Below are 25,694 nucleotides of genomic sequence, written 5' to 3' on the forward strand. Positions count from 1 at the left end.
AGGACATCTTTTTTGGGTGTTAGTGCTAAAATGTCTTGTAGGTCTTCATAGAACCGTTCAACTTCAGCTTCTTCAGTGTTACTGGTTGGGCCGTAGACTTGGGTTACCATGATATGGAATGGTTTGCCTTGGAAACAAACACAGATCATTCTGTCATTTTTGAGATTGCAGTTGAGGACACAACTTAGTGTCTGAAAGGTGACAACAACCATAACTTCTTTCTCCATTCATCTATCAATGCACATTTGTGTTGCTTTCTGGCTGCTCAGTGTGTAAAGAACTGCCTGAAATGCAGGAGACCTGAATTTTATCCTTGTGTTGGCAAGATTCCCCGGAGAAGGAAAAGGCAACCCACTCCAGCATTTTTTGCCTAGAGAATTCCATGAACAGAGGAGCCTGGTGGTCAACATGGGGTCACAAAGAGTCTGTCAAGACTGAGCGAGTAACACTTTCACTTTTCAATTTTAGTCACTGAAAATTGAAATCAACCACATCTTCTTTATTTATTCATCTCTCAATGGACATATGTGTTGCTTCCATATCCGAGATACGACAACTAGTGCTGTGATGAACACTGGGTACATGTGTCTTTTTGAAATCTATTTTTTTCAGAGTATATGCCGAGTAGTGGGATTGTAGGTCTTGTGATAGTTTTAACCGGTCGCTGAGCTGGTAGAACATCTGTCTGAAATGCAGGAGACTGTGGTTCAATTCCTCGGTCAGGAAGATCCCCTGGAGAAAGTAATAGGCTACCAACTCCAGTATTCTTGTGCTTCCCTGGTGGCTCAGGTGGTAAAGAATCCTTCTGCAATGTAGGAGACCTGGGTTTGATCCATGGGTTGGAAAGATCCCCTGGAGGAAGCATGGCAACCCACTTCTGTATTGTCTTGAGAATCAGCGTGGATAGAGGAGTCTTGTGGGCTACAGTTCATCACAAAGAGTCAAATACCACTGAGGGACTAAGCACAGCACTGCATGGCAGTTTGAGGGGCTTCCAGGTAGCACTAGTGGTAAAGAACCTGTCTGTCAGGTTTTGAGATATAAGAGATATCAGTCCAACCCCTGGACTGGGAAAATTCCCTGGAGGAAGGCATGGCAACCCACTCTAGTGTTCTTGCCTGGAGAATCCCATTGAGAGAGGAATGTAGCAGGCTGAAGTCCATAGGGCAGCAAAGACTGAAGTGACTTGAGCAAGACTGAAGTTACTTAGCAAAACCACAGCCTATTAGTTTTATTCCTAGGTTTGGCAATACAAGAAATCCAACCAATGGCAAGTAAACAAGAGACCATCTGGCTGGGGTGGGGCTTTCCTGGTGGTCTAGTGGCTAAGATTCTGTACCTCCAGTGCAAGGGGCCCGGATTTGATTCTTAGTCAGAGAACTAGATCCCACATGTGAACTAAGGATTTGCACACCACAATTAAAGACCTGGAACAGCCAAACAGATAAGCAATGAAAAAAAGAAAGCCATTTGGGCAACACCAGACATCTTAAATCAGTTAATTTTTAAAATTACCCTCTTTAAATTCCCTTGTAATTCTAAAACAGCTCTTGTTAGAAAGAAAGACTCCACGTAGTACCTTTAATTCTTTAATATAATTTTATTTATGCACTTCTTTTTGTCTGTGCTGGGTCTCTGTTGCTTCACAAGGTTTCATCTAGTTGCAATGAATGGGGGTTACTCTCTAATTGCAGTTCACATGCTTCTCAATGTGGCAGTTTCCCTTGTTGTGGAGCATGGGCTCCAGTCACAGGCTTCAGTAGTTGCAGTTCCCAGGCTCTAGTGCACAGGCCCAGTGGTTGCGGTACACAGGTTTACTTGTTCCAGGGCATGTGGGATCTTCCCCAATCAGGGATGGAACCCATGTCTCCTGCATTGGCTGGAGAATTCTTTACTGACAAGCCACCGGGAATGTTTTCATTCATTCTTTAACACTTGCATGCGAATCACTGGCTTTAACAGAATATGGATGGACTTAGGCTTCAAGCCTTGAAGAACAGGATCTGGTGAGTTTAGACTTAATTTTATTTCTGTTAAGTCAGTGTAAATAAACATGAAGTCAATCCTAGTTCAAGGTGATGAACAAATAAGTCAACAACCTTGAAGATGCAACCACACCTATAGTTGAGCCCTTCCTGTTCTGAAACTCAGGCACTCGATAAAAATTCTTGTTTTATTCAAAATGGGGGAACAGAAATAATACTGAATAAGAGACATAACCCCAAGACTTGGATTTTATCTCATTAGCCACAATGACCCTTAAGTGGGGTGGCTTTAAAAAGCCACCTGTAAGAACAGTCAGTCTGTGGACCCTGGACAACTGTGGTCAGCAGGCCTGATGTGAATTCACAAGTTAGCTCAAAGCCAGGTCAAGAGGATATTCTAGATCCTGGTTGCTACCATTCAAATGTCAGTTAGACATTCACGGATTATGTGACCCTGGGCAAGCTGTGTGACCTGGCCAGATCTCAGTGTGCTCATCTATAAAATGGGTGTGAGGACATCCCTGGAAGTCCAGTGGTTAAGACTTTGACTTCCAATGTGGGGAGTATGGGTTAGATTCCCTAGTCAGGGAGATAAGATTCCACATGCTTGTAGTCAAAAAACCAAAACGTTTTAAAAGAAGGAAATTAAAGCAATATTACAACAAATTCAATAAAGACTTTAAAAATTGTAGACATTAAAAAATTTTGCTGATAAGCCCAATGAGAACTTAGTCAGCAACCTGTTTTCATTCTACAACTATGTATCAATTACTCTTCTAGGCCCTAGCATGGAGCAGAAGGGACTCCCCAGAGAGCTGCAATTCTGGCTGTGATTTTCACTTTCTGGGTTCTACAGACATGAACCTGAATATCACTCCAGAGCACTCTCATCTGACAGCAAGGAGATCTGCAAGCTTTACTTGCCCAAATTCAACCGTGAGCATAAAAGCACTTGGCAAATTAAGAGAGAAGTAGAGAGGAGGGCTGGGGTGGCAGATGGGACACACTGGGAATCTGGGATTAGCAGATACAAACTATTATACATAGAATTAACAACAAGGTCCTCCTGTATAGCTCAGGGAATGACAATCAATATCCTGTGATAAACAATGATGGAATGGAATATGAAAAAGTGTACATGTCTATAACTGAATCATTTTCTTGTACAGTAGAAATTAATAAAACACTTTACATCACATATACTTCAATAAAATCAATTTTAAAAGGGAGAAGACAGAACCTAAATGGAGAGTGTACCCACAAGTGAACACAGAGCAGGCAAGCCTGCCCACCACATCCCTAACAAGGAACATGCCAAGAACAGGAGAGCTGGGGAGGGACTCCACCACTTCCTGGTCCCCTTTAATCCCTGGAAAGATCCAAGGCTGGTCCTCCCCATCCCACCACTGGCACTCACTTTGCCAGTGTACTTGACAGTGTCTGCAGTGACATCAGCTCAAGTGGTGGACATTGACATGGCTGACCGAAGATGCAAGGGTACTCGAGGACCCTGAGCTGGTGACCAGGGGCAACGACCAGGTGCTGGTCACCAGGGTGATGGTGGAGGTGGATGGGTTCTGTGTGATCTCTTTCTGCTGGACACCTGGGAAAGCAAAGGTTCTTGGTCATCCCACTGTCTGGGGAAGGCTGTCCCAGCTTGAAACTGTGGTGGGAGCAGGGCCCAATCCACACTGTTTGAGTTTCTCTGCTTTCAAGGGACAAAGATTCTCCCATTGGGCAAGCTTGAGCAAGGCTCCACAGAGCCCTTTTTCAGCAAGGCCTCCACCTGGGTCTTTAAGGACTAATACAGTTTCCAACAGCTCAAGGCTGCATCCCTAAGGATGATCCCCACCCCCTTTAAAGTCCCCACCTAGGAAAACTCAAGGCTGCCAAGAGAATTGCATATTTGCTCCAGTCAACACTTAACGATAGGGCCCATTGCCCAGTCTCTATGGGAGGGCAGAAGCCTACCTCTAAGAGGTAGCAGAGTTAGCAAACCCAGACATTTCACATGGACCAACATCCCCTTCCCACTTTGTGTAAAATTGTCATTTTCTGACTGTATAGAGTTCCCATGATTCCCCCTCCCTATTCCCAAATTCTCCCTTTAAAACCCCAGTCCCCTGTGTACACATTGAAGTTGACTTCAGTTCATGCTGGATATTTTGCCCTACTGCAATCATAAATAGCAGATTAAAATCTATCCTAACTACTTCAACTACTGGCCAGTTTTGTTTATCTTTAACAGGACAATCTGGGAATTAGGAACCATACCATCAATGAGCTCCTTCTTGCCCACTTCCAAGTTCCCCTGGAAGGCTCATTATACTTAAGGGCTATGAAGTCAGAAGCCTGAAACTGGACATCCCAGCCTGGGAGATCCCAGACTCGGTTCTGGCCTAGCAAATCTCTGGACAGCAGGATCAATCCGGCTGTACTCCCATACTCTGTGTCCAATCTTTTGGTCTTCCTCCACCCCAGTCTTTGAAGAGTTTCACTGGGGGCCAGTTCAAGATCCGGCTACTCTTTCATTTCACAACCTGCTGCAACTCTTACAAGTTCTCCTCCTGATAGTGCACTCAGTATGTGAGAGTTTTGATCAAGGAGCCCAATAATGAAGGATCTCAATGCAGGTTTCCCCATGAAACAAGACCAGTATCAGTCTTCATGAGAGCTGGACAAACTAGTACCCATCAGATCAGCACTTTGTTCCACTTTACATCAGCCCAGAGGGAGCCTCCTGCTGGGAGCTGTCATTCTGCACTTTGGCAGTGGTTCCTGATGCTGGCTCTTCTTGCATTGGGCAGGAGGTGGGAGCTAATCCCTAGTTATTAATGCATCCTTTACTATCCACTTCTCATACTGTACTCTTTCAAATATAATGCGCAGGAGTTCACAGACATGCACAAGGAAACTTATACAAAGGTATTCATGTAGCACTGCTAACAACAGGTAGAAACTGGAAGCAAATTAAATGTCTATCTGTAGGCAAATACTTTATTAAATAAACTGGGGAATATTACACACCAGTCTAATAGAAAAAGGGAGAGCTATATGCACATGACATGGATTGACCTCCAAAACATGCTGATGGGTGGGGAGAGAAAAAGGCAAGGATGGTACCATTTTGATGTTTTCAAAAAGAACAAAAAATGTAATATTTTTATGAAGTCATACACACACGCACACACACACACACACACACATACATACATATATATGCATACATGAATTAGAAAAAGATCTTATGGCTAACAATACCTCTGAGAAAGGGTGCACGATGAAATAGAAAGTCAACAAAGACAATAGATTTCTGGGTGTCTAGGCATCCATTTCACCCTGTACTAAAAAGACGTGTATATACTGTTTTGTCTTTAAAAAGACAAAAGAAAAGTACAAAAGGAAGGTGCAAAAATAATTTTTAAATTAATGCCAAATGGAATGTGTCAGGCCTCCAGGATACAGTGGCCAGGCAACCAAGGGGAACGAAACAAATAAAACAAGGACTATTTTTCTCCTGTCCATGGGGCAAGAAAAGGAGCGGGTGCCACAGGGAGCAGAGCGGGGAGACTCGGTACCTTTCATAGCCTGTCTGTTCTGGTATCTTGTCCCCTGGAAAGACTGGGGCTGCTGCTGGCTTTGCTGCTGCTGCTGCTGCTGCTGCTGCTGCTGCTGCTGCTGCTGCTGTTGCTGTTGCTGGCCCTGCATCTTCTGCGTGTTCCAGAAGATGGGACTTTGGGGAGGACGTTGGAAACTTACTTGATGAGTTCCACACAACCTGCTGCAGGGCCGGGGCAGTCTCCTTCAGTAAAAGCGGCCTCTGATTTTTCACCGGGCTTCCCGGAGAGCCGGTGGTGGTGGTGGTGGTGGTGGCAGTGGCGGCGGCTAGGTCGTGACCATGCCGGTGGTGCTGGTGGTGGCCATGATCCCAGCTGTGGGAGTTTGCGAGGATGAGCGGGTGAGGACTGGCATTTCAGGGGAGACTGGCTGCCTGCTGTTGTGGATGGTGGAGCTTTACCTATGACTGAAGCCAACACATGGGAAAAAAAAAAAAAAAACCTGCAAGGTCTCCAGGCCAGTGAGTTCTAGGTGACCATCTCAGGCTACCATGCCAAGGACCTCCTCGTGAATGAGCACAATCTCACTTTATATGCTTAGGCCACTTCTGCAGCATGTTCTAGCTTAAAACATCAGCCTCCTTGGGTTATGGGTGCTTGCTCATATTTGAGATACTTGCCAAGGCCTCTGGGGGACTGAGGCCAACATGACCCAGCCCCTGGCCTGGAGTTGCCCACCTGCTAGTGAATGACCCAGTGGATGAACAGAATCATTGCAAGTACCTGGTTTTACAAAGTTAGAGTTCAGTAAGGACTTTGAGAAAGACTTAGCCAAAGTCCATCCGGATATTAACAGGAACCCTTTCCTTGGCCAGGAAACCTACAGAGCATGTACCCCAAGGAAGCAGACAGCCTCCCAGTGGCCAAAGCACTGAATAACAATGAATCACCCAGAAAGAAGGGTATTGTCTTTCATGTCTTCTAATTCCTTCCAGAAAGTCTCAGTGTGGTCCTGGTACCTTGACACCTAATTCTCAAGGGAACTCCACACCAAGGACAGAACCATCCCCAGCACAATGCTACTTATGGAGAATTTAGAAGCCTTGCTTTTGTTTTGACTGCAGTTCCATATTGCATCTTTTACGCAGAGCACAAAATACTGTTTTACCTATTGTCTGGTAGTCAAGTTTAAGTCCAAAATTGAGTTCATTAAAAAAAAAAATTTAAAGAGCTGCAGCTTCAGATTATAAAATAGATTAAGGCAGTAATTGTACAAGCAGGTCTTGGGAATGACAAAAATCATGAATACGAGTGACTAGAGTCTGAAAAACGCTGCCTTTTGGAGTGTATCTACTGGAAGGAACTGGGCTATGAGGGTGGAGGGCAGGATTTCAACAGGCAGCAGGGAAAATGTGAAGGAGATCAGTTTTAGCCAAGACATGCCCAGGAATAGGCAGAATTTTGGTGAGTGAGGACAGGCAGTGAGAAGGGCTGTCCAGAAGGCAGGTTAGAGCCAGAAGCACTGAGCAGTGGAGAGGGGGTGTCCACACAAGTATTCATCTGGGAGGGGAAGGGGGTCAGTTATGACTGCAGGAGCCCCAGGCACTGGAAAGATGAACATGCACCCCCAGAGAGGATCCCCTTGGGTTCACACAAAAAAACACAGATGGAAGTCAGCAACCTTGATCTCAGGTGATGTGCCTGGACATCAAACAGTTTTTGATGGACTGAAAGTGAAGTCGCTCGGTTGTGTCTGACTCTTTTGCAATCTCATGGACTGTAGCCCACCAGGCTCCTCTGTCCATGGGATTTCCCACGCAAGAATACTGGAGTGGGTTGCCACTTCCTTCCCCAGGGGATCTTCCTGACCCAGGGAAAGAAATCTGGGCCTCCAGAATTGCATGCAGAGTCTTTACTATCTGAGCCACCAAGGAAGTCCTTAATGACAACACCTTTCTTAGGGGCTCAGCATGCTTCTGCTGCTTGACTCCATGCCTGTCACTTTTAGATTTCTGTCATCCAGAAAAGACAGGAGTTCTTGATTATTCTAGGGGAAATTTTCAGTTAACTGTGGGTCTGGGGAAACCAAAGAGTGTGAAAGGAAAAGAGTGCTGACAGGCTGACTTTTCTGCCTGGGGTGGTGGTGTCTTGGTGGTTACACAACTGACTGGCCCTCTCACTCCTCTGGGGAAGAATTCAGTCAAAGTCCTGGGCAAGAACACAGGGTGGAGCTGGGAGAAGATCTCTACCTAGAGTGAGGAGCCCCCATCCTTGCCTAGGACAACCTTTCAAATATTGGTCACAGCCACTGCCCCTTCCCCTTGCAGGGGCAGAAGTGGCTTTGAGCTTGCACCTTCTAAAAGGCAGAGATCCCACAGGCAATGTCTCTAACCTGCAAAAGCAACTTTAGTGCCTCTCTTTTCTGCCATGTGATTAAAAAATATACTGTCCTTGTTGATTAGCTAGCCTGATACCTCCTTGGGCAAAGAGCAACCACAATAAAGGTCCTTTCTCTCTCTCATCTTGCAAAAGCAAATAGCTAGCTTTGTAGCTTGGTTACTGCTCTGACAGCGTCCCATTGGAACTCTTTTCCAAATTAAAACAACAACAGCAACAACAACAGAAGTATGCAATCTGAAATCATTCCAGGCTTGGCACACTCTTGGGGGGTTTTCATTTAGACACCAAAACATTTTAATTTCTAAAGGATACCGATGGTTTACTTGGGGGTTGGGGGGGAGGAAAGGCCATGGAAAACTCCATTAGTCCTAAAAATTTGGGAGTATTTAATCATCTGTAGTCTCAAAGAGAAGTGAATTTCTTAAAGGTCAGCACTCCAAAAGCAAGCCCACCCAACTAGCCTACTTATCTCAGACTTAGGTCACTGTCTTGTACATTAAAGAGAAGGCTGGAAATTACTGATGTGACACAAGTTAATGTAGTCAAGGTCCTGAAGTGAGTTCCTTTAGCCTCTGCTCTGGGATCTCTAGCTAGGATCTCTGGGATCTCTAGCTAGGATCTCTGGGATCATCTTTCTATTTGAGGATTCAGATTCTATGTATAAGCTGCACTCCTAAATGAAGATCAGTTGGAGTTCACCAAGCACTCTCCAAAACACCCTTCACTTAATAAACTCATGAGTGAAAGCACACCTCTGAAAAGATGCTCAACTGCAGAGTTTCTGACGTGAAGTCGATTTTTCAAAACCGAAATCATCCTCAGGTGGCTCTGGACTGCAACCTCTATGAAGTTCCTCTAACTGAATTATTTTTTCAGAATCACCCTTTGCTTAAAAGCCCCACACATTCAGAGGATCCTAGAGAAACTTCCTTCAGACACCAGTGAGAGGAAAAGCTCAGCTTCATCTTATCAACTGGAGTGCTTTCTATTTTGGGGGGAATCATGAGCTCTTTTAGAGCTGCTGCTGCTGCTGCTGAGTCACTTTAGTTGTGTCCGACTCTGTGCGACCCCATAGACTGCAGCCCACCAGGCTCCATCATCCCTGGCCAGAGTACTGGGGTGGGTTGCCATTGCCTTCTCTGTCTTTTAAAGCACTCAAATGTGTCTCCCTTTTCACTTCAGCTGCCAGGAAGCTTGGAGCCAAAATGGAAGCCTGACTTTGTTAATTCTGAAGGCTGAAATAGTTATTTTTGTATACAAACTGTCCCCCAGACCTGTCACTATTCTATTTTCATCTTTCTCACTGTCTTGATTCCCATTTTATCAGTATATCACAAATCCTTTCTGGAAGGGGTGAAAAAGCCCACAACCAAATAAAAGATCTATTTCAGAAAGAGAGGAATAGTATATATGTATCATTCTTAGGAACACTGCCATCTGGGACCCAACAGTTCCACACACTTCATGGAATAAATGCTACTCCTGTTGCTTTCCACCACATCAGAAGTAGTCCTTCAAACCCCAATCCACACAGAAGTGGATGTTTCAGAAGCCATTCATAATTTTAAGGGATTGGGGTGGTGATCCATCCTTCCTGACTGACTCAACTGCTTCTCCCTTTCTTCCTGCCCTGTATCACTGAGAGATATTCCATCCTCTTTCAATGAACTGCAGGAATTGAGGTTCTGGAACAGTTCACAATGATACAAACACAGAAGGAAAATTCTCAAAACACATCCCCACTCCTGATTTAAGCAGCCAGACTAAGAAAACCCCAGGGGACACAGAACTGAGAAGACAGCTACTGTCAGAAGCTCTGTGTTGTCTGTTTAGTCACTAAGTCGTGTCCAGCTCTTTTGTGACCTCATGAACTATATAGCCCACCAGACTCCTCTGTCCATGGTATTCTGCAGGCAGGACTACTGGAGTAGTTTGTCGTTTCCTTCTTCAGGAGATCTTCCTGATCCAAGGATCAAATTCGTGTCTCCTGCACTGGCAGGCAGATTCTTTACCACTGAGCCACACAATTAAACCTGGCTATCCCTGTATGTAACTCACAAAATACAAGAGGTTTTATGGCTACAATCTCCAATTATTCCTTAGGCCATGTCTCCCATGGGCCCTTAATTAATTCTTATCTTTCTTGGGCATATCATCACCCACTTGCCAAGCCAGCTGAGAAGTTCACTGACTGCTTTGCCAATGGGCTGACTATCCTTCAGATCATTCCTATGTTCTGCTGGGGAGGTCTGCCAACATGCCTGGGGTGTGGCAGGTTTGAGAGCAGCCACTGCTGGTTCAGTCCCTAACAGCAGCAAAGGGGTAACTGCTAAGACTCAGGCACAATTCACAACTAGGGGAGATTTAGCTTTGTCAAGACACTTTTGAAGGCCACCACTTTTGAAGGTCAGTAGATACTATTGACATCCAGTTGGTAAAGGTCAGGAATACTGCTAAACATCCTTCAATACACAGGACAAAGAATTATCCAGCATAAAAAGTCAATAGTGCTAAGGTTGAGAAACCTCGGGCCCATGTCAGCTAAATGCAAATATGGCAGAACACAGGCTCAGGTGCACATCATACAATGCCCCTTGGATTTCTAGAGGCCTAAAGAAGAATTCAGCAGTCTACTGCCACTGACCTGAAAGGTCTATATTCTAGTAAGAAAATGTATTTTGAAATGCCTGGGCAGTGTGAGGGGAGGTAAGGGAGAATAAACTCATCAAGGTCTTTGAACTGAACACTTTTATCAGTTTCAGCCCTGTCCAAAGTCTTAACATTGACAAACACTTTAGGCATGTAAGTGAATATTGGGAAAGAAACTGCTCAGATTCAAAATTACTTGACTGCCAGAAGCAACTATTACTTTCTAAGAGACTTCCTTTTCTGTGCTCAAAATCAACCACATTGGGTATCAAGGTGGGCAGGCCCTGCTTAAGTCCTTGTCCTGCTCAGTAACTAGCTAGATGACCAGGAGCTAATCCAAGGTTTGTTGTGCCACACTTCATGATGTCAGAGGGTGACATGACATGTGGTACTACAAATGGCAAGGTGACATTCTAAAACCAAATCAAGAAACCAGAAACTGGTACAGTCACTCACCCTCCTCCACGGGAGATGGTTATTTGGGTTCCTTCCTGGTTTGTCGACCCTCCTGTGCAGAATGGTCTTTTCCTAAATCTATGACAAGTCCACTCTCTGAATCAGATTCCAGGGCCAAATGCACTGTTGGGGATTCTGTCTTATCTTTTCCCTTCAGCTTACCCTTTGTAGGATAAGGCAAGGGTTTTGCTTTGTCTGAAAAGTCCTTCTCAAGCTGGGGGCTCATCTTCTCCTTAACTGATCCTGTGCCACTTACTCACTGGCTGGTGATGTGCTTTCAGCTTCTCTTCCATTTCCATGGGGTTTAGAAATTTGGTTTTTTTTTGACCGCAGATGGCTCTTTCTCCATCTGAGCCCCCTCTTTGTCTTTAGCATCTTCTGGCTCATTCTTGGACCTTTGCTCCTCATCACTGATAGAGTCATTTCAGCTACTGTCTGACTTCTTAGAATCCCATGAATCATTGGGCTCGACAGCCACATAAACATCTTCTGAGATTTCATTTATGCCTAAATTGAACAAACAAACAAAAAACAAAACCAGCATGTGGTGTAGTCACAGAGTGAAGAGCAGGAGCAGGGCCAAAACATCACAAATATTTTCCATGTTCACTGCTGGAATAAAAAAGCAAAACAAAACACATCACATCAAACTGGCCTGGTGGGGTTAGCAGAAGACTTAAGTTGCAGCTGACTACAGGTGACAAATGGAACTTGCCTGGAGAGGGTTTCAGTTACTGACATTCAAAGATGACAAGGGACCAAACCACATGAATTTCTAATTCATCCAGAGCTCAATCTTGGCACGTAACACATTGGGACACAGAAAATGGGAGGCATGGAAGCGAATGCTACACAGGAGTTGTTAAAACTGATCCATTTTTAGTTCAGTTCAGTTCAGTTCAGTCACTCAGTCGTGTCTGACTCTGCGACCCCACGAACCGCAGCACGCTGGGCCTCCTGTCCATCACCAACTCCCAGAGTCCACCCAAACCCATGTCCATTGAGTCAGTGGTGCCATCCAAATATCTCATCCTCTGTTGTCTCCGTCTCCTCCTGCCTTCAATCTTTCCCAGTGTCAGGGTCTTTTCCAGTGAGTCAGCTCTCCGTATCAGTTGGACAGAGTATTGGAGTTTCAGCTTCAACATCAGTCCTTCCAATGAACACCCAGGACTGATATCCTTTAGGATGGACTGGTTGAATCTCCTTGCAGTCCAACGGTCTCTAAAGAGTCTTCTCCAACATCACAGTTCAAAAATGTCAATTCTTCGGCACTCGGCTTTCTTCATAGTCCAACTCTCACATGCATATATGACCACTGGAAAAACCATAGCCTTAACTAGATGGATGTTTGTTGACAAAGTAATCTGTCTGCTTTTTAATATGCTGTCTAGGTTGGTCATAACTTTTCTTCCAAAGAGTAAGTGTCTTTTAATTGCATGGCTGCAAACAACATCTGCAGTGATTTTGGAGCCCAGGAAATTAAAGTCAGCCACTGTTTCTACTCTTGCCCCATCTATTTGCCATGAAGTGACGGAACCAGATCCCATGATCTTAGTTTTCTGAATTTTGAGCTTTAAGCCAACTTTTTCATTCTGTTCTTTCACTTTCATCAAGAGGTGCTTTACATCTTTTTCATTTTCTGCCACAAGAGTGGTGTCATCTGCATACCTGAGGTTATTGATATTTCTCCCAGCAATCTTGATTCCAGCTTGTCCTTTCATTTTACAGATTAGAAAAAAAAAAAAAACACAAAAAGAAAAAACGAGGCCCTGAGAAATCACTTTTCCTGGGACACAAAGAAAACCAAGACAGAGAGGTGAGGCCAGAGATATGGTTTCCTGAGTCACCACCCACAAATTCCCAAAGCATTAAGTTTTTTACCTTTGTGTCTGGGACTCAAAGAAATAAGCCAAGCCTTAAAGCAGGTGATGAAAACTCAAAGCACATGGGCCACATCGGGCAAGCAGGTGTGTTATTTAGGAAGCAATGGTTTGACCCAATGCTTTCCAGTATTTTGTAATTTGTTGTTTTTAACTTAGAATGTGCTGGCCAATTCACAAATTGGGAAGGTTCATAAAGAAATTAAGATACCAGGCTTGTCCGAATCACTTCTAGGTCCCAGGCCTGGCTGGGGTGAGCACCACTGGCCCCTTTTGGTTGCGGGAGCATGGTCTCCAGGTGACCCAGCTGCCCAGCCCCCATCTGGCTCCCTGCTCTGAAGCAGAGTCAACCACAAATGTGCTTCTACTGTTTTTCTACTTGTAATTGAGTCCAAAGGAAAGTCACCCATTTCCATGTCTCAAGCAAAAGGGAAAATGATAAAACAGCAGGAGTTTCTTACATATACGAGCAAAAATGGGCAAAAGTCTATTTCTAACAATAATTTCATTTACCCCATTTATGTTCTCTGCTCCCAGTAGTGAGTGTCATCCATCTGTAGGTAAATAATCTGATACCCTACAATTTTGAAAAGAGGAAATCCCCATCAAATCTGCATTGTCTTCATTCTAGAGCAATGGTTATCATGAGTGGGATCATGCAAGAGAAAATCATTAAAGGGTAAGAGCCTCAAACAGACCAGCAGGATCAGGAGTTGCCTCCTTTCCTTGTCGCCATGCGGCCATCCTGGGGCAGGCAACAGGATCCTGATCAGGAGCAGAAGCAGGAGCAGGAGTGAACTAGATCCACCTCCTCTAGGGCTCAAATGGAAAGAATCTAAAAACCAAATCTGGTTTACTTTCTGGATCTCAGGGCTTGTGCAATTGGTAACTAAATGCTGGACAACAGAATGACAAGCATGGCCACACATGCTTGGATACTGGAGCCCACAGGAGGTAAATTCAGATCCTCCTCTGCTTCTATAAGTTATGTGACCCTGAATGAGTGAACTACCTCTCTGAGCCTCCATTTCTTCCTCTGGACAATAGGTTTGATAACAGTACCAACCTTCCAGGACAATCTACGCGCAGTGCAAGGGGCATAGCAAGTCCTCTGTAAATCCTTATTAACAATAACAAACTGAGGACCTAGACCAGCTGCCTGGAAGAACCCAAGAAGGACATGGGCTGCAAAATTTCATCCACGTCACTCAGTGTCCTAAGCAAATGGGCGTCCCAGCAAGGAGTGCTTTTGTTAGACAGCCTGGCTGACTCCCAACTACAGCTCCTTTCCTCTCTCAAAGGTCTAGAGAACCCAGTGACGAAGAAACCTCGCCTTGGATTGCCTTTCTCTACCGAGACTCAGGCAGCTCCTATTTCTTTATAAATACCCTCCTGACTTTATTTACCTCTTCAACAAACATTCTAGAGCAGTACTATGTGTATAAGACCAAGTATCTTGAAGAAGGCAAGTCTTTATCAGATCTTGATAAGATAAACCCCTCTGCCCTCAAGGAGTTTCCAGTCTAGATTGGGAGGGATACCCCCACACAAAAGGGACCACAGATGCTTTGGAACCATAAAGTACCAAAGGAGGTGGGCAGACAGGGAGGGCAGTCAAGGAAGACTTCCTGGAGGAGGTGATCCCCAACCTCAGCCTCAGGGATTGGATTTGGGTGGGTAGTGTAAAAAAGCAGCATAGGGACGGGGAAAGGATGCAAGGGATACAGAAGAAGGATGCATGTGCCGGGGGCAGGGGTGGAGCAAGGGCGTGGCCCAGCCTCGAGGGGAAAGGTTTGTGTTGGACACATTGGACAATTGTGGGATACATGTGATCCTGAAGTGAAGACACTGACATGTGCAGAGAAGCACACTGGCAAACTCAGGAGGCTCTTTCTGCTTCCAAATTTTCTTACAACTGGCACCTCAAATCAGCAGGTTGCTGCTATCAAAGAACGCACTCTGACAAACTCAAAATACCCTCTGAACAATTAACTAGCAAATCTGAAATATTCTTCCAGGAGAAATTATTATTAATTTTTTGTTGTTGAATCAACAAGCCAAAGTTAAACCTGCTGCTAAAAAAGCAGCCGGGATTGGGCTTTCATCTCTTTCAGGTGGTACCCCTAAAGACAGTAATGATGGTGATAATGATATAAGCAAACCAAGACACAGACCTCATTTTGCTTTGCAATTCTCTACCGTCTTGTCGAGATTTAGCTGGAATCTGCTGTGAATCTGCTGCTTGGGGAAGAGGAGAGGGACAGAAGCAGACTGCTGCTGGACAGACTCACTTAGCTCCATCAGGTCCAACTTGGCCTTGCTTCAATCTTGAAGACACCACCACACCCTCATGAGATCAGCCACTGGAGGGAAAAAGTGAATAACTCTCATCACTTGGCTTCTTTTTTGAGCCCAGGAGGAAAAATCCTTAAATATTGCTATCGTTTATCCCAACGATATCATCTACTCGACAGCCTGGGCTGACTTGGACATAAGAAGCTGAGAGAACATTTGGCAGGTTTCTACTGAACTATTGAGAGAGTCATTTCCTAGGCAGGTTGGTAAGAAGTCTAGGGGTCCCCAAGGAGAGAGGGGTCTATAATCCTCAAGGAGGAAGAATGGACACATTTTTTGGTCCCTCTACATTCCTTAGGGTTATATAACAATAATGTATCCTGCTTGAGGACAGTCTCTAGAAAAAGCCTTCTGGCTAATCCTGTTATTTTAAGGTGTAGATTATGGGAGTAGGTCTAGTGAGGTCTTTACAACCTCCAGACATTCTTTTGATTCACTGTAATAAGTAATTAGAGAGTACATAACTCCATAGCTAAACACTAGCAAGGGGGTGCTCTTTCTGCCCCCTTCTGATGCGTATGTCAGAAGCTTTATCTTTTTATAGTTTACCAAAACTTTATTACACAAAAGCTCTGAGCCATTAAGCCTTGTCTCAGGCCCCGGATTGAATTCTTCTCCTCCAGAGGCCAAGAATCCTGGAATCTTTTCATGGTTCAGCAGCAACCTTTCATCTTGGGAACTTGTATGGTAGTCTTCAGGACAAGGTAAGGATGCTTGGCGCTCTACTTATTTGTTCTCCTAGAAAACACGTTTTCTGCTGTACTTCACTAACTCGACGGTGTGCTTGCTTGAGTGAATGAAACACTCCAAGCGAAGCAGGTGAGGAGCCCTGATCTGTGGTTCCGTGGCGACCTCATACGGCTTATAGCAGAAATCTGTTGTGGGCTTATACAGACCTGCCAATGTCAAGAGGCATCCAATGTCTCCTTCAGGAACTGAACAGAAATGGGCAAAGCATGTGAACTGAACTCTCCTTTCTCAGTCAAACTTTTTGGTCTCCCTGACCATTTCATAACTCCTTGGAAATCAGAAGTACTAATCTAATCTGTTGGATCTTTCCAGACTTTCAAGGGACTGGTGATCTATGCTGTTACTGTGGACTATAACTTAGGTCCCAAACTTGGATTTGGTAGTCAGGAAGCACTTAGCTTCACTAGGCATGGAAAGTTTGGAAGCTAGATGGAGCTCTAGGTCCAAGAGCATCTCTGAGGTTAAAGCTTACTCAGATTGGAACTACAGTGGACGTTTTTCCCTTTGGTAATGCTGGCTCTTACTGGACCAGAGGAGACTTATACTGGTGTGGTGACACTTGGAAGGAACATTTCAGTTTTATGTTCGTGTCGGTCTTATTGTGGTCAGGAATATAGTCAGGGTCGTGCACAGGCACTCAGGTGACGTTTCCCCAGCAGTCTTAGCTTTGGAAGCATTCCGGAAGGTTACTGATTGCACCCCAGGTGGCATCAGAGGATAGATTTGATCCCCAGGGCTAAGACACACCTGGTCTTCCTCGGTGATATTTACAAGAGCTTTCTAGAGTTACAAGGGAATTGAAAGAGGGTAATTTTTTAAATTAACTGATTTAAGATGTCTGGTATTGCCTAAATGGCTTTCTTTTTTTCACTGCTTCTCTGTTTGGCTGTTCCAGGTCTTTAATTATGGTGTGCAAATTCTTAGTTCACATGTGTGATCTTGTTCATTGACTAGGAATCAAACCCAGGACCCTGCATTGGAGTTTCAGAATCTTAGCCACCAGACCACTAGGGAAGCCGTCCCACATGGCCTCTTGTTTGCTTGCCATTGGTTGGACTTTTTATATCACCTTCCGTTGATTTGGTCCAAGTCATGTATTTACAGATGAGAAAACTGAGGCTGCCACGCAGCTCTGGCTAGTGTTCACACCAAGCCAGTGTTCTCCACTCCTGTAGCCAGTTTTATTCCATCTCCTATAGTTCTCCCCTTTCCTTGTGGAGCAAAATTGAGGAATGAACTTTTTAATAGGCATTTTCATTGCAGTTAGGGAAATGAATACAGCGACATAGTTTTGGAGCTGGTGAACTTACTTGGGTCTGAGGTGACCCAGAGTGGTACCCAGATTTGTGTGTTTTGGCAGAAGGGGTCTTTTTATTAACGCTTAATTCTTTGCTATATTTGGAAGTGAGAATGAAGGTCTGACCACAAATTCAAGATTTCTTTAAAATGAAATGTAACTATGGCATTAGTAAAGTATTGACTTTCATCCACTTTCTAAAGTGTTCTCACAGAGCAATTTTGTTTGACTATTTTAAATGGACCTGAGTAGGGAGGTCCCTGCAGTATGACTGACCATAAAGCCCAAAGTGTTTTCTTGCTGGCAGCCTCCACCTGTGGTCTCTGCAACAAGGGGGAGAACCAATATTTCACCAGACACTATTCATTTTCCGCCTGTTATGGGGGTGAATTGGAGGTTACTCTTTTGGGGGTTGACAGCAACTTTGTGATTACATGTTCATGAGAATTAATTCTTTTGTGAAAATAAGAAAACAAGTATTTATGAACTCCTCAGCAGGCACAGACCACAGTCTTCCCCCCCCCCACCTTTTTTTCCCATTTAATCCCTGTACACACCCTACAAGGGGGCACTGTTATTATCCTTGTTTTATACATGGCGCTCAGAGAGAGTTGTGGGTGATAAGATATAACTGCAGGAATAAATCTCGGGCATTGGATACAAGGGTTCTATTTGTCCTGTTTTCTTGTTCAATTGGAGAAAACTGCACAGCACAGCAGTGTCTTGGCAGTGACTGGGCCAGATCTGAGACCTGGCTTGGTCTCCTGTCCCTCCTGTGATGTGGGAGGGCTCAGAGGTATGTGCCCATTTAGGTCACCACAGAGCATTGATTAGAGTTCCCTGTTATGAACTGTAGGCTCTCATGAGTTATCTATCGTATGCATAGTAGTGTATATGTGCACTATGTACATATGTCAGTCCCGGTCTCCCGGTTTGAGTCTCCCCACTTCCCCATCCCAACCCAGCCGTAAGTTTGTTTGCTACATCGGTGACTCTGTTTCTGCTTTCCCAGCCAGTTCACCTCTATAAGCGATGTTGAACAATATGTTTTCTCTTTCTGTCTCACTTCACTCTGTTTGACAGTTTCTAGGTTCACCCATGGAGAAGGAAATGGCAACCCACTCCAGTGTTCTTGTCTGGAGAATCCCAGGGACCTGGATGCCTGGTGGGCTGCTGTCTGTGCAGTCGCAGAGAGTTGGACACGACTGAAGTCATATAGCAGCAGCAACAGCAGCAGTGGGTTCACCCACATCTCTGCAAATGACTCTGTTTCATGCCTTTTAAGCGGTGAGTTGTACTCTGTTGTATATATGTACATTTTCTGTATTCATTCCTCTGTCAATGAACATTTTAGGTTTTGTCCCTGTCCTGTCTACTGTAAATAGTGCTACAGTGAACACTGGGGCGCATGCATCCCTTTGAATTATGGTTTTCACCACATACAAGCATATGCTTAGGAATAGGATTGCTGGGTCGCATGGTAGCTGTATTTTTAGTTTTTAAGGCACATCCACATAGTTCTCCTTAGTGGCTGTACCAATTTACATTCCCAGCAACAGTGCAGGAGGGTTCCCTTTTCTCCACACTGTTTCCAGCATTTATGGTTGGATATTTTTTGATCATGGCCAATCTGATTGGTGTGAGGTTGACACCTCACGGTAGTTGTGATTTGCATTTGTCTAATAATCAGTCATGTATATTCCTTAGACCCCCACCCACTAAGATGTTACCTGGAAACCTAGCTCTGGGAAGCTGACTCTTAGCAAAGCTGACCGTGCATGTGTATACACAAGGAGGCTACCTGATTCACAGTGAGTTGAATGGTAAGTCTCTTTCCTTGTTCTGTACTCTTAAAACATCTGATGATATCCAACAGAGAAGATATCTGAGACACCACCTTCTAACAAAACTGCGCTCCACGGTTACGATCTCTGGCCCTTGTTCACCAGACCCTTTCCATGAACATCTACATATCCCTTGTAAAACTGCCAGACCCACAGTTAATGGCCCCTCATCTTCTGTCTCCATCCTCCCCAACCCTCACCCCACAGGAAGAACTGTGTCCCCTGACACAACCCCAACATATGACTTAACCCCCTCTAGAGCTCTCCATGGACTGGTAATTCCCACGTGGTAAACTGAGAATCCTACATGGAGCTGAAGGATTTGTCCTAAGGACCTGCCCAAACAATACACAGACACATACAGTTAGTTGATGCTCTTTATTTATACTTTGGAATTATTTCAGGCTTATTTGTGTCTCCCTCTTGATCTGTTTCACTTGATCCAGACCACTCTTCATTACTTTCCCGTCCAAGAGATCTATAGTGGCCACTGATCTGCACATGAAGCAGCTTCTTAGGTATTCTAGTTTAGACAAAGGGGGACACTCCATCATGAAGTTTCTCAAAATCAGGGGGTTCCTTTCAAAACAGAAAAGAGACACACATATGTAAACCTACCTTCTCTGAAAACACTAAAGACAGCTTTAAACTTGCAAGGCAGTTCCAAGGAGAGAGTGACTGTGAACTTTCACATTTCCTCTAAGTACATACCAAACATCACGCACCCCAGTCTTCACTGTACAACTACTTACCATAGCTAGGACACGGAAGCAACCTATATGTCCATCGGCAGATGAAGGGATAGGGAAGTTGGGGTACAGATGCACAATGGTATGTTACTCAGCTCTAAAATGGAACATGTCAAAGTCAGTTCTAATGAGATGGGATGAACGTGGAGCCTATTATACTGGGTGAAGTTAAGTCAGAAAGAGAGAAACACTGTATGTTAACACAAATATATGGAGTTGAGGACCATGTAGGTGGTACTGAACATCTAATATGCAGGGCAGCAAATGAAGACACAGACATATAAAGAACAGACTTTGGACTCAGTGCGAGAACGTGAGGGTGAGTTAATTTGAGAAAATAGCCCTGAATCATTCACATTACCTTATCTAAAATAGATGACCAGTGCCAGTTTGATGTGTGAAGAAAGGCAACCAAAGTCATGTTGGGGGACAACCCAAAAAGCTGGGTAGGGAGGGCAGTGGGTTGCGGGTTCAGCATTTGGGGGGACACGTGTATACTTATGGGCGATTCTTGTTGGCCAGTGTATGGCAAAACCTGTCACGGTACTATAAAGTAATTATCATCCAATTAAAACAAATAAAAGACTATTCTCCATAATCCTGCACAGTGGTCAGTATTCTCAGAATGAGGGTGGCAGGTGAAGAAGATGCAGAAGAAAATTAAAAACAACAACAACAAAACTAGTGTGATGACCAAAATGGAATCAAAAATAGTCAGTGGGGAACAGCCTTGCACAAAGGAGACTCACAGACCTTTGTGGAAAGGGGACTTCATGAGGAATAGTAGGTGGACCCCAATTTAAGTGGAGTCTAAGGGTAGACTTATTGGCCATGGAATGACAGTTCAGAGATGTGCAGCTGAGTCAGATATAAATTGCAGTGACTTTGGCCTCACCAGGCCACTTCATCTTCCTCAGGCTTGTCCAGTTAGAACCTGGTTTTCACTAGAGTTCTCTACCACTGTTGTCTCTTGCCGATTCCCTCATACCCTGGTGTCACTCTGGATTCCGCAGAGTCTCACTTTCTCCACAGGTGAAAGAATGACCCAAGCTCCTGGATAACGCTTACGACAGGACTCAGCCCCTGGGCTCCTCACCTCTCGTCCTCCCAGTACCTCTCACGGAGTCTTCCTCCTCACATAGTAATGCAAAGGATTGGGCCACAGATCCTTTATGATGATCTTCCACGGCAGTGAGCAAGGTCAGCACAGGGCCTACCAGGGCCTGAGCCCCATGCGTGCACCGCCAAGAACTCCCACATAAATCACCAATTCTGGCCCAGTGCCCACGTGGCACCCTACCTCAGCAATCCAGTCAGATCCTGTGAAGTTGTGGTCAGAGAGCCAGTTGAAGAAGTTTACGGTGCTGTTGTGGTGCCTGTGTCTGTATGCCTTACGTTCAAACCCCTGGTGCCACTGAATTGGAGTGGAATGGGATGCTCGGTATCCTGCAGGAAAAGGAGTATGGGAGAAAGACCTAAATCACTTTCCAATTCAACCTCCACTTTTCTGCCCCCACCCCCCAAATCCAGGGAGCTGCCTCTTACCAGTGACGTTAATGAGATACTCCTTAACAACCACTTCATTTTGGAGATACCTATTCCTCTGAAAGTACAATGTAAATGTGCAGTAATGAGTGGGATGCCGGAGTTCCTCCACCTGCCAGGACAAAGTGTGGCGGGTGGGGGTGGGTGGGTGTGAAACCTCTTTACAGAAGAGCTGCCCTTTCCTGTCTTCAGGGATAAACCACATCCTCTCCCCTCCCCAGTCACCTCCCCTCCACAATGATCAGGGTCCCCTGCCTGACCTTCAAGTTAGTCATGAAGTGACACATGTCTCGCTCTTGGTTGGTCATCATACATGACATTTGGGGGTGGTTCATAAACTGCTTTAGGTCAAGGAGCCTCTAGACGCTCAAGGTAAAAGTGCCAGAAGAACAAAGCTAGCATAAAGAGTAGAATGGTTCTGTCTGACTTCAACTTGCTCCTAATTAGCTCATCACATTTCTGTTCATGAAGACTGTCTGAATGCCAGATAAGGCTGTGCCTAGGAATGCACTACCAGAAGGAGGTTCTCTTCCTAACAGGAAGGCCCCAAACTCCATCTCAGCCTCCTGAAAGTTAGCTTACTTCTGTAGAACACGCACTCCTAGCTACAACCAGTATGAGCACATACACATACCAACCTCCCCCCAAATACACTCAGCTTTTCAAAGAAGACCTGGATTCCAGAGAAGCCTTTTCTCTGAAGAGTCCCTGGTGCTAGCTACAATTCTGACTGAGACCTCTGCAAGTAAAGCCCAAGTACTGATTTGTGCAAGCCAGAACAGCAAGGACATTATACCTAGTATCAGGAACAGATATGCAGGACGGTAACCTATACCCATCATCCAAAAAAATATTTTGTACCAGAACTCTCAGATCTGTAAACTGCTCCTGCAATAGCACCGAGTAAAAAAAGAAAATTCACAAGCACCACACCAAGGGATACAACTTCAACCCAGAAACCACGGATTCCCTGGATGATGGCGCTTCTGTGTTCTAGATATAGCATCTGCCTCTGACAGTTCTTGTGTTTTAGGTGAGCATCATCCTTTAGGCTTTCTTATTCATGGGCTCCAGCTCCAGCTGCAGGGCCACCAGCGGCTCCAATGCAGGCCAGTCACTCGGAGCTCCGGGCCCTGGATATTCCTGGTCGTGCTCCTCCAAGCACACCTGTTCCTGCTCCTACACCACCACCTCCACCTCCTCCATGACGTCTAACACCAGCAGCTGGACCTCCCGCCTGATTCCCGCACCTCTCCCTCCTCCAGGGCAGCACCTTCCTCCACTGCCTCCACCCAGAAGAGGGTGGCCTCCTCGCCTGGCACACCACCTGGGGCCTGCATCGCCTCTGCCGTCTCCACCGGGCTGCTAGGCCCCAGGGCCCCTCCCTCATGAAGACCCAGGCTCACAACTAAGATCCAGGATCCCAGGGTGATGCCACCTTCCCCGTCCCTGTCTCACTCTCCATGGTGTTCTGGCCATAGCCCTGAGGGGCGAAAAAGCTGGCCGTGAGAGCAGGTGTCCCTCACAGCCCACCCACCAACCGCAGCCCCCTTGGCATTAACAACAGATTGCTTGCCCACAGCCAATGAGCAGAGAAGGGGAGACAAGCATGAGCAGAACTGTGCGTCCCCACTCACGTGTAGGATGGTGGCCGGAAGGGGCCGAACTCCACACCCTGACCTCCAGACACCGGGACACGCCCCTTGGAATTCTGGGCACTCTGGCCGCAGGTGACCCAGCGGCCAAACTCGGCCCTGCGCAGAGTGCGCCGGTCCACGCAAGCCCTTTGCCTGACCAACAGTGCAGAAGTGCGTCACCAGCGACCGGGAGAGCCAGGCCAGTTGGAGGCGAAGGCAAAGAACCTGAACCTGACGCTGCATCCATCCTCAAGCTTGACATTGCCTCTGGGGCAGCGGGCGACTCCGTGTGCTCAGAGATCCACACAGGTGAGACAGGGTTCCTGGGTACCTCAGGGACAGAGGGGCGCACCTGGGATCCAAACTGCAAGCCCTGGGCAGGGCGTGAGGCAGGGGGCCGGGGGGTGTTGCAGGGGATCATGGTGGCTCGGGGAAGCGGGCAGGGCTTATGCCGACCTCACCGACGTGCACCCGCTGCAGAGTGCATCCCTCAGCTTGTGCCTTAGGCTTGAGCCGTGTCAGGAATGCAGCCATCCTCTGATGAAGAAGCAGAGCACTTTCCTCAGCTCGCTGTCCAGGCCCCACAGTGCAGCCCCAAGCCAGACACCCTGGAGCCCCTGACCCGCGGGCTTTCAGCTCTTGGCCTTTCCCCCGGCCTGGCTTAGAGCAGGCAGCCGGGTGGCTAAGGATGTGCACCAGCGGATGCACTTCCCAGAGGAACAGAGCTTCTCCGGTAAGTGTTTGAAGTGGAGCAATGTGCTCCTCCTCACCATTAGTTACTCCTGCCTCCCGGCTGCACAGCTAAGGTGGGAACCCTCAGGTTAAGTGCTTGGACAGATGCCACGCTCACACTCTGCCTCCTAGGATGTCTGGTGTTTCACACTGAGCACCTGCCTTAGGCCAGACACAGACTCACACACACACAAACACACACACACAGATACACACAAACAGATGACTGAAGCACACACATGCACACGTGCCAGGCACAGGGACACAGATGCAAACAGGTGTTTCAGAGACTGAAGAACCAGTGGTTCACATGAAATGGCTAGACCTCCTTATTTCTCTGAGGAAAATGTCCATTTTGATTTTCAGATGTGAAATATAGAGAAGTCCAACTTTCATGAAGGAGAATTAACGCCTAGATTTTGATGCAGGTAGTAAAGAGAACTCCGTATTTCATGCGGGACAGTCATTGTTTTATATATGATAAATACAAAGAATTAAGTATTTCACAAAGAAACAGTGGTGCCAAGAATTTCATTGTTGAAATAGAATTCCAATTCCATGTTGGTTCCCCACATCTTAATTACATACTTCATGTCAGTAAACTTTCATTGAGACTTTCATATAGGCAAGGTATACAATTTCACAATTCTAGCAGGAGAGCCTATGCTCTACTTTTCATATCTGAAATACATAGAATTCCCCATTCATGTAGGAAAAAATGTGCACAAATATCCACGTGTGAAACAGATAAGATTCCATAAACGACAAAGAAAATTATAGATGTATTTCAAACATGAAATACAGATTTCCTATTTCATGTAGAAACATCTGCACCTATGTTCCCACCTGTGAAATAGAGGTGGGAACATATTTCATGCAGAAAAAATCATCTCTCAGGTGTTTATCTGCATGAAGCAGGGCACGCAAAGCAAGCACTCTGGAACAACCCAGAAAGGCAGCATCGGAAGGGATGTGGGAGTGGCTCCAGGATGGGTGGGACCCCTATATACTTATGGCTTATTAATGTTGATGCATGGCAGAAACCATCACGATATTGTGTAGTATTTAATCCCCTGTTAAATTTTTAAAACAAATTAAGTTTTGAGAAAAGGAAAAGAACAAGGGGCTCAACTGTCCTTTGTGGTGACTTAAATGGGAAGGAAATTGAAAAATGACAGGATATATGTACATCTAAAATTGATTCCTTTTGACATATGTACAGCAGAAACTAAAGCAACATTGCAGTGCGACTGTAATCTGATAATGATTGTTTGAAATATATTACATGTCAACTATAATTCCAGCAGTGAATAAATAAATGGTAGCCCTGTTGGCAATATATGTTCTTGATAAGAAAAGATGTCCCATATTCTTAAATCAAAACAATTAATAGAATTTTCCATACTATTCAGTCATTTTTAGATATATTGCAAGCCTTGTCAAATTTCCAGTGACTTTTATAATAGAAATAGGAAAAGCAGTTCTAAAATTTGACTTCCCAGATTATTCAGTACTTAGAAATCTGCGTGCTATTGCAGGAGACATGGGTTCTATCCATGATCTGTGATGATTCCACATGCCCTAGAGCAGCACTTATACCACAGATACTAAGCCTACATGCTAACTCCCAGGAGCCACAACAAGAGAAGCAATGGCAATGAGCAGCCAGAGCACTTCAGCAAAAGTTAGCTCTTGCTCACTAAACTAAAAGGTTTGTGACTAGCAAAAGAAACAGTCAATATTTGTTTCTATCCATTTTTCTTATTACTTCCTAATTTCTATAGTAATCACTTGGTTATTTATCAGCACAATATTTAGTCTCCATTTGTATGTGTTTTTTTACAGGTTTTTTCCTGTA

At 45.3% G+C, this 25,694-nt stretch overlaps 2 pseudogenes; both read right to left on the minus strand.

The window, feature by feature from the left end:
• The window catches only part of LOC122436375, a 48,558-nt pseudogene extending 27,728 nt beyond the window's left edge, over nucleotides 1–20,830 (minus strand).
• Nucleotides 20,831–20,904: 74 nt separating this feature from the next.
• Nucleotides 20,905–22,932, minus strand: LOC122436376 (annotated as a pseudogene).
• Nucleotides 22,933–25,694: the final 2,762 nt, after the last annotated feature.

This window comes from Cervus canadensis, chromosome Y (assembly GCF_019320065.1).
Source record: "Cervus canadensis isolate Bull #8, Minnesota chromosome Y, ASM1932006v1, whole genome shotgun sequence".
Lineage (NCBI taxonomy): Eukaryota > Metazoa > Chordata > Mammalia > Artiodactyla > Cervidae > Cervus > Cervus canadensis.